The following is a 10,070-nucleotide window of genomic DNA, read 5'->3' on the forward strand; positions in this document are numbered from 1 at the left end:
GAGATTCCGGGCAACCGCGCTTACGCCAGTGGCGTCGCAGACGCCGGGCGCTGGCGGACACGCGTCTTTATACGAAACTTCAGGGTCGTGCTAGAGCTGTTGACTCTGGCACAAGGACGTCTAGACACGTGAGGTTACGCGGCGCTTCCGGCAGGGCCAGAGCAGGGCAGTTGTTTCACCGGCTAGATAGGCCATCCCAACAAGACATATAGCAGGTAGGCCCTGGCACAGCTTCTGATGACGTAACATCGACCTCGCGCATGGTCACGTCTAGTTTCTGTATCGTCTCTGCAGTAAATTACGACTTATCGTCTGGAGTGCTCTCCCAATACGCTCAAAAGCTTTCTAGCCTTTCATATAGAGAAAAAGATGGATTAATGCCCGTCGACGACGAGCTAATTAGAGACAGAGGATCTACACTGAAGCGACAAAAAGTCATCGGATAGCGATACGCACATATACACATGGAGGCAGTATCGCGTACACAAGGTATGAAAAGTCAGTGCATTGACGGAGCTGTCATCATGTGGACAGGTTTTCTACGTGATTATGGTCACACGAAGGGAATTAATAGACTTTGAAAGCAGTGTGGTAGTTGGAGCTAGATGCATGGGACATTCTATTTAGGGATTTCAGTATCTCGAGATCCACAGTCTCAAGAGTGTGCCGTAAATAACAAATTTCAGGCGTTACCTCTCACCACGGACAACACAGTGGCTGACAGACTTCACTTAACGACCGAGCACAGCGGCGTTTGCTTAGAGTCGTCAGTGCAAACAGACAAGCATACTGCCTGAAATAACCGCAAAAACAATGTTGGACTTAAGAGAAACGTATCCGTTAGGAATCAACATGGATTCCGTAAACAGTGATAGTGTGAGACCCAGCTCGCTTTATTTGTTCATGAGACCCAGAAAATATTAGATACAGGCTCCCAGGTAGATGCTATTTTCCTTGACTTCCGGAAGAATCAACATGGATTCCGGAAACAGCGATAGTGTGAGACCCAACTCGATTTATTTGTTCATGAGACCCAGAAAATATTAGATACAGGCTCCCAGGTAGATGCTATTTTGCTTGACTTCCGGAAGGCGTTCGATACAGTTCCGCACTGTAAGAGCCTACGGAATATCAGACCAGCTGTGTGGCTGGATTGAAGAGTTCTTAGCAAACAGAACACAGCGTGTTGTTCTCAATGGAGAGACGTCCACAGACGTTAAAGTAACCTCTGGCGTGCCACAGGGGAGTGTTACGGGACCATTGCTTTTCACAATATATATAAATGACCTAGTAGATAGTGTCGGAAGTTCCATGCGGCTTTTCGCGGATGATGCTGTAGTATACAGAGAAGTTGCAGCATTAGAACATTGTAGCGAAATGCAGGAAGATCTGCAACGGATAGGCACTTGGTGCAGGGAGTGGCGACTGACCCTTAACATAGACAAATGTAATGTATTGCGAATACACAGAAAGAAGGATCCTTTACTGTGTGATTATATAATAGCGGAACAAACACTGGTAGCAGTTACTTCTGTAAAATATCTGGGAGTATGCGTGCGGTACGATTTGAAGTGGAATGATCATATAAAATTAATTGTTGGTAAGGCGGGTACCAGGTTGAGATTCATTGGGAGAGTCCTTAGAAAATGTAGTCCATCAACAAAGGAGGTGGCTTACAAAACACTTGTTCAACCTATGCTTGAGTATTGCTCATCAGTGTGGGAACCCTACCAGGTCGGGTTGACAGAGGAGATAGAGAAGATGCAAAGAAGAGCGGCGTGTTTCGTCACAGGGTTATTTGGTAAGCGTGATAGCGTTACGGAGATGTTTGGCAAAATCCTGTGGCAGACTCTGCAAGACAGGCGCTCTGCATCGCGGTGTAGCTTGCTGTCCAGGTTTCGAGTGGTTGCGTTTCTGGATGAAGTGTCGAATATATTGCTTCACCCTACTTATACCTCCCGAGGAGATCACGAATGTAAAATTAGACAGATTGGAGCACGCACGGAGGCTTTCCAGCAGTCGTTCTTCCCGCGAACCATAAGCGACTGGAACAGGAATGGGAGGTAATGACAATGGCATGTAAAGTGCCCTTCCCCACACACCGTTGGGTGGCTTGCGGAGTATAAATGTAGATGTAGAATGGTGAAATCCGGCATTAACGGGCTATGGCACAGACTACCGACGCGAGTGCCTTTGTAAACAGCGCGACACCGCCGGCAGCGCCTCTCCTGGACTCGAGACCACTTTAAAACCGTGACCTAATCAGATGAGTCCCGATCTTAGTTGGTAAGAGCTGATAACAGAGTTCGGCACGGAGTGTGGCACAGACGCCACAAAACGTTGGACTCAAGTTGTCAACAGCGCATTGTGCAAGCTGGTGGTGGCTCCCTAGTGGTGTAGGCTGCGTCTACGTGGAATGGACTGGGTCCTCTACTCCAAGTGAATCGTTCATTGACTGGAAATGGTTATATTCGACTTCTTGCAGACCAGTTAAAGCCGTTCTTGGACTTCATATTCCCAAACAACGATGGAATACTTATGGATGACAATGCGCCGTGTCGTCGGACCGCAACTGTTCGCAGTTGGTTTGAAGAACATTCCGGACAATTCGAGCGATAATTTGGTCACCCAGATCGCCACACATGAATCCCATCGAACATTTATGGGACGTAATTGAGAGGACAGTCCGTGCACAAAATCCTGCCAGGCAAAACATTCACAATTGCGGACAGCTGTAGAGACATCATGGCTCAATATTTCTGCACGGGTCTTCCAACGACTTGTTGAGTCCATGCCACGTTCAGTTACTGCACTACGCCGGGAAAAAGGAGGTCCAACACGATATTAGGAGGCATCCCGTGACGTTTGTCACTTCATTGTAGTATGCTGCTTCCAGGATCCTGAGGAGCGAGTCTGAACCCGTACCGAATCCGCCATGTGGATCAACGACCAGCTAACCTGGATGTGGTTTTTAGAGTGTTTCCCACATTCAGCTAAGTGCATACTAGGCTGGTACCGACATCCCCTATCAAATACACGCAACAAAACCATTTAGAATACGTTCTCACGCTTGAACAACAAAATTTTCTCTAGATGACGAAAAAAATGGTTCAAATGGCTCTGAGCACTATGGGACTTAACATCTGAGGTCATCAGCCCCATAGAACTTAGAACTACTTAACCCTAACTAACCTAAGGGCATCACACACATCCATGCCCGAGGCAGGATCGAACCTGCGACAGTAGCAGTAGCGCGGTTGTGGACTGAAGCGCCTAGAACCGCTCGGCCTCCGCGGCCGGCTCCTAGATGAAGACAGACAGTGCACACAATGTCCGTCCCGGAGGGAGTGATGGTTCAGGAAGGTCTACCTACCACTGTCACTAACACTGAGAAAATATATAACAAAGAAGAATAAGATTAAAGGCGTTTATCCTCAGTCTCTGAGTTATGCGAAACTCTTTGTTTAATTTCCAAATGAGTTTACTTTCGCTTAATTAGACTCAGATTATTCATATAGCACCAATATTATGCTAACATAAATCTTTACACTGAACATAAGAATTGTTGGACGCAAACAATGGCTTCATATTAGAAAGAGATTTTCACTCTGCAGCGGAGTGTGCGCTGATATGGAACTTCCTGGTAAATTAAAACTGTGTGCTGGACCGAGACACGAACTCGGGACCTTTGCCTTTCGCGGGCAAGTGCTCTACCAACTGAGATACCCAAGCATGACTCACGCCCCATCCTGGCGGAAGTAAAGCTTTGAGGAGGCGCCGTGAGTCGTGCTTGGGTAGCTCAGTTGGTAGAGCACTTGCCCGTGAAAGGCAAAGGTCCTGAGTTCGGCTCTCGGTCCGGCACACAGTTTTAATCTGCCAGAAATTTTCGGCTTCATATTACATTGCTTAGAACTTTCGGTAATTATTTCTGATTTTGAGAATAACATTCCCAGCAAATTTTACAGACCTTGTAGCCACAACGGAATTATAACTTCCTCCTTTTATATCCCTTTTTTCTTTAATATCTCGTACCTAATAATTCGAATTATCCCAAAATTTTTGGCCTTTATCTTGTCCCTACACTTTTTTTAATCTCTCATTTTGGCCATTTGATGTAAAATAATGTCACCATTATTCGTTTTGTAGATTTTGGAATGTATCTGAGTTCCTTACTGTTCTTGAAACGGAAACTGAAAAGCACTAAAACAAAAGGGATAATTGCTCTCACTCAGAAATGATGGCATGAGTTCAGCTGAAACTAAAGAGCAAAACTGATTCGAAATTGCATTTGTATTAAAATTGTGTGAATAAGACTTTATAAATTTTTAATTAGACTCAACATTTTGAAAATACACTTAATAGTTTCAAAATATATTAGCAAAATTTGTAAATTGTGAAAGAATGAAATATTCAAGAGTAACGCCTTTTGGGCACACGCCACCTGTAATTTCTTTTAAAACTCCGTGTGTGGCACAAGTGTGTGATTTGTACTCGTATATAGTGCAAATTTAGTGACACTGCAGAGATTGCAGAAGAGTAGTTTTGTATAAAGATTAAGGAATATGACTCGGACAATAAATAGGCACCTTTAAATGAAAATAACATAACCTGGACATCAATGTTTCTAATGAAACTGATAAGCAGATTTTCCGAGAAATGTCGCGACAAATCTCGAAGGTTATAGAGGATGTCTTGAGGAACAAATCAAGGGTTTGAAAGGTTTGAAATGAAACTGATAAGCAGATTTTCCGAGAAATCTCGCGACAAATCTCGAGGGTATAGAGGATGTCTTGAGGAACAAATCAAGGGTAGAAAAGCACTGTGCAAAATTATGCAATGAGGCCACCCCTTCGTCAGAAAACATGACTTTGTACACTGCCGGAAAGTGGGCGGAACGTCTCGCAAAGTGGTTTGTTATTCAGTTATCGTGACTGATGGCCACGATCGCCAGTCGAGAGGATGGAGCTAACTGCTTTCCTTCATAAATACGATGCTCTGTTGCCTCGGTGAATGACGCTTTCGGACAAAGGTTTCGAGCCCCCCATTTATTTTTCTCCTGGAACCCTCTAAATTGTCCATAGTTTTCTGATACACAGCAAAATAAAAAAAAAAAAAATATGAACGCCGGGTGGAAACCGTGTCCGAAACCGTCATCCAGTGAGTCAACAGAGCACTGTAATAATGGGAGACAAGGCCTTTCTATGTAGCGGCTAGCTCCTTCTTTTCCACTGGCAATCGTCGCAATCAGTCGCGATCACCGAATAACAAACAACATTGCGAGATTTTCTGCCTTCAGTCTATCTGCGCACAAACTCACGTTTGCTGCCGAAGGGGTGTTGTAGCGGCAGGCGCCGGCACCAATAGCTTCGATGGTCTGTAGCGTCGTTGGATGACGTTTCCGGGCACGGGTTCCTATCCTCGATTTGTTCCTCAAGACACCCTCTATAACTCTTCGACGTTTGTCGCAAAAAAAAGAAATACCTATGTATTCGAAATTTCAGAGTGTTATGGGAAAGATATTTCAACCTGTATATTGAGCAAGCAGTAAAGGAAACAAAAGAAAAATTCGGGGTAGGTATTAAAATTCATGGAGAAGAAATAAAAACATTGAGGTTCGCCGATGACATAGTAATTCTGTCAGAGAGAGCAAAGGACTTGGAAGAGCAGTTGAAAGGACAGTCTCTTGAAAGGAGGATCTAAGATGAACATCAACAAAAGCAAAATTAAGATAATGGAATGTTGTCGAATTAAGCCGGCCAGAGTGGCCGTGCGGTTCTAGGCGCTACAGTCTGGAACCGCGCGACCACTACGGTCGCAGGTTCGAACCCTGCCTCGGGCATGGATGTGTGTGATGTCCTTAGGTTAGTTAGGTTTAAGTGGTTCTAAGTTCTAGGGGACTGATGACCTCAGAAGTTAAGTCCCATAATGCTCAGAGCCACTTGAACCATTTTTTTGAAGAGTGGGAGGAGAAGTTGGACAGAGAGAAGGGTAGGAGGAGACAGACAAGACTTTGGAGTTGAGGCGGTATCAGAGAGAGGGGGAGGAGGGACCGTGGGAGGGTGTGGGGGAGATGGACAAAGAGGAGGTGAGATGAAATAATACAAGACTAGAATAAATAGATACCCAGGCAACAGCAGGTATTCAGCCAGTTATCCAATAAAAATAATTTACTCCTACCTTAGCCTACATTTTCTTAATTTTACTAGCTTTTTACCAATGGCTTCACCTTCATACCCATATGCTCTTTTAGTTCACTATATATATATATCTCACATATTTAACGTATTTCGCGTATATTTGCACACATATTACATCTGTAACTGATTGTCGCTGTAACTGTCTGATTCTCCGTTGATTTACACCGTTCGATTCTAGAGAGAGAACTTTTAATATATCTCTGGTAGTCGGCCGTAATGCATGATCTTAACCGCTAAACCTCCTGAAAACTCCCGACCTGGTTGACGCACTGAACAACAGAAGTAAGATATCGATTTCGCTTTATACTTTTAAGTTATTCAAAATCAGCAAAATGCAGGAATAAATACCAACAGGTCGTTCTCTAATATTTTCACGTGTCACCTCGTCTCATCCCGATCATGACCCTTAGGGGTATTAGGGGTATCTTAAAGGTATAGTATTTAATATATATAATATAGAATGAGTCATATATAGGATTCGGATGAAATTATTTCAGCGTTCCTGACTCATGTAATCCCCCTTTCAGCCCACCCTCAGTCATAGAGAATATAGGAAATAGGGAAGTGTAATCGTCACATAACATTTTTCAGATGACAAGTTATACATGTGCAAGTTTCGCAGAAACTGATTGAGGCGTTACACACATATACTGGTATGCTACTGTCTTTGCATCCTTCCCACACTCCTGGAGGTGAAACCTTATCAGGGCTGTCACCAATGAACCTAGCGACCAAAAAACTATCTACGTCTACATCATTACTCTGGAACTCATAATTAATTGCTTGGTAGAGGGTTCATCGAACCTCCTTCAAGCTATTTCTCTACCTTTCCACTCTCAAACAGCGCGCGGGGAGAACGAACGCTTAAAAATCTTTCCGTGCGAACTCTGATTGCTCTTATTTTATTATGATGGTCATTTCTTCCTGTGAAGGTGGGCGCTAACAAAATATTTTCTCATTCGAAGGAGAAAGTTGGTGATTGAAATTTCGAGAGAAGATCCTGCCGCAACGCATTCGGACGAATGAGTTAGTTATTGAAATTTCTTGAGAAGATTCTGGAGCAACGAAAAACGTATTGTTTTAATGATGGCCGCCCCAATTCTCATTTCGTGTCCGTGGCACTCTCTCCCTTACTTCGTGATTATACAAAACGAGCTGCCCTTCTTTGAACTTTTTCAATATGCCGGTCAGTCTTATCTGGTAAGGATCCCACGCCGCACAACACTACTGTAGCAGAGGACGAACAAGCGTAGTATAGGCCGTCTCTTTACTGGGCTTATTGGATTTTCTGAGTGTTCTGCCGATAAGCCACGATCTTTGGTTTGCTTTACTCACAATGTGATCGTTCCAGTTTAAGTTATTCGTAATTTTAATCTCTAAATATCTTTAAATATGTTTCATTTATCGTGTAGCCGAAATTCAGCGGGTTCCTTATGGTACTTATGTGGATTACTTCACACTTTTCTTTATTTAGAGTCAATTGCCGCTTTTCGCAACATACACATATCTTGTTTAAATAATTCTGCAACTGATTTTGATCACCTGATGACTTTAAGAGGCGGTACAAGACCGTATCACCTGCAAACAAACGAAGAGGGCTGCTCAGATTATCTCCTAAATCGTTTATGTAGATCAGGAACAGCACAGGGTCTGTAATACTTTCTTGGAGAACGCCAAACATTACTTCTGTTTTAATCAATGACTTTCCGTCAGTTGCTACGAGCTCTGACCTTTCTGACAGAAAACCACGAATCCAGAACGAAATTTCCTGAATCCGTATTGGCTATATATCAGTAAATCGTTTTCTCCGAAGTAATTCATAATGTTTGAACACAGTGTGTGTTCGAAAATCCTACTGCATATCGACGTCAGTGACATAAATCTGTAATTCCGCTGATAACTTCTATTTCCTTTCTTGAGTATTAGTGCAACGTGTGCCTCTTTCCAGTCTTCCGGTACGAATCTTTCGACGAGCGAGTGACTGTAAGTGATTGCTGCGTACGGAGCTATTGTTTAATGGTTCAAATGGCTCTGAGCACTATGGGACTCAACTGCTGAGGTCATTAGTCCCCTAGAACTTAGAACTAGTTAAACCTAACTAACCTAAGGACATCACAAATATCCATGCCCGAGGCAGGATTCGAACCTGCGACCGTAGCGGTCTTGCGGTTCCAGACTGCAGCGCCTTTAACCGCACGGCCACTTCGGCCGGCGCTATTGTTTAAGCTTACTCTGAGAGGAACGTAACTGGTATACAATATGGACCACAGACCTTGCTGTTGTTAAGTGATTTAAACTGCTTCGGCACAACGAGAGTATTTACGTCTAAGTTACTCATGTTGGGAGGTGTTCTTGATTTTAATTCTGGATTCGATTCCAATATCGAATAATTTTACAAGTCACTGCTTCCCACCCTCACCCCTGGGGGTGGCAGGGGTATTTAACTCCCACAGTATTTTATGCAAATGATGACATACGTATTACATACAAAATTTGGTTGAAATTACTCCAGACATTCCTGAGTTAATCTTCTACATCATTCCCTTTTCACCCACGAAAGCATTCCCACTATTATAGGGGGTAGGTAGTTCTTACCCCCAAAGTATTTTTTTCCAGTTAGCTACTAACATGTAGAGGGAGACCAAGAGATGAATACACTAAGCAGATTCAGAAGGATGTAGGTTGCAGTAGGTACTGGGAGATAAAGAAGCTTGCACAGGATAGAGTAGCATGGAGAGCTGCATCAAACCAGTCTCAGGACTGAAGACCGCAACAACAACAACACTAACATGTGTACCTAGTTTTGTTGAAATTGGTCCAGTAGTTTAGACGGAGATGTTGAACGTACACACGTTCACACACACATGTTAGGATATGTTAAGACGGACTGGCAATGGCAAGAACAGCGTTTCTGAAGAAGAGAATTTGTTAGCATCGAATGTATATTTAGCATTAGTAATTCTTTTCTGAAGGCATTTGTTTGGAGGTAGCCTTGTACGGAAGTGAAACCTGGACAATGAAAGCTCAGACAAAAAGAGAATAAATTGTTTTGAAATGTGGTGCTACAGAATGTCCTGAAGATTAGATGGGTATATCATGTGACTAGTGAGGAGGTACCGAATAGTACTTGAGAGATAAGAAATTTGTGGCACAACTTGACGAAAAGAAGGGATAGGTTGATAGGATGTGTTCTGAGACATTAAGGGATTACCAGCTTAGTACTGGAGGGACGTGTGGGGGACAAAGATTGTAGAGAGAAACCAAGAGATGAATACAGTAAGCAGGTTCAAAGAACTTAGGTTGCAGTCGTTTTTCGGAGATGAGGAGGCTTGCACAAGTTAGAGTAGCAGGGACAGCTGCATCAAAGGAGTCTCCAGACTGAAGGCCATAAAAACGACAGCTACAATGGATAGAATGTTAAGAGGATTATAACGTAACTGACAGCATAAAGGTGAAATGAAGTGGAATCTAGAGAGGACTTCAACCGAGTGCACTGATAAAACAGGTAACTTTTACCTTCTGCCAAGCATTGTTAGTAGTTTGTGAAAGTTAATGTAATAAGAAGTAATAATAATGATAATAAGTAATGCGTCTTCTTGAAAACGCAATAAGGATGGCCTACCTTTGGCGACGGCGATCGCTGCAACGGAGTACTACGTATGCGCAGCAGGTTCCGCCTTTCTTTTATACCGTGAATCCTGACCGTCTGACAGGTATTTGCTACAAATAAGCAAGGTGAAAACAAATAAGCACTTTGCCAATTATAGCAACATGACACCACCGAAACAAGTTCCGTGTAGACCGGTTTGCCAGCAAGAGCAATGCAATTGTCCGCAAATGTAATTATAGAGTACGTTCAAGCTCCGTCACGTA

At 43.3% G+C, this 10,070-nt stretch overlaps 1 protein-coding gene across 1 annotated transcript in view; it reads right to left on the reverse strand.

Annotated features, from left to right (window-relative positions):
- LOC124805136 (cytochrome P450 6k1-like) overlaps positions 1 to 9,842 on the reverse strand; it is a 99,018-nt gene extending 89,176 nt beyond the window's left edge. Inside the window, exon 1 of the mRNA XM_047265597.1 lies at positions 9,820 to 9,842. The gene's annotated coding sequence lies outside the window, so the exon portion shown is untranslated. The remainder of the gene's footprint in view (positions 1 to 9,819) is intronic.
- Between the last annotated feature and the right edge of the window lie 228 nt (positions 9,843 to 10,070).

Source organism: Schistocerca piceifrons, chromosome 7 (assembly GCF_021461385.2).
Source record: "Schistocerca piceifrons isolate TAMUIC-IGC-003096 chromosome 7, iqSchPice1.1, whole genome shotgun sequence".
Taxonomy (NCBI): domain Eukaryota; kingdom Metazoa; phylum Arthropoda; class Insecta; order Orthoptera; family Acrididae; genus Schistocerca; species Schistocerca piceifrons.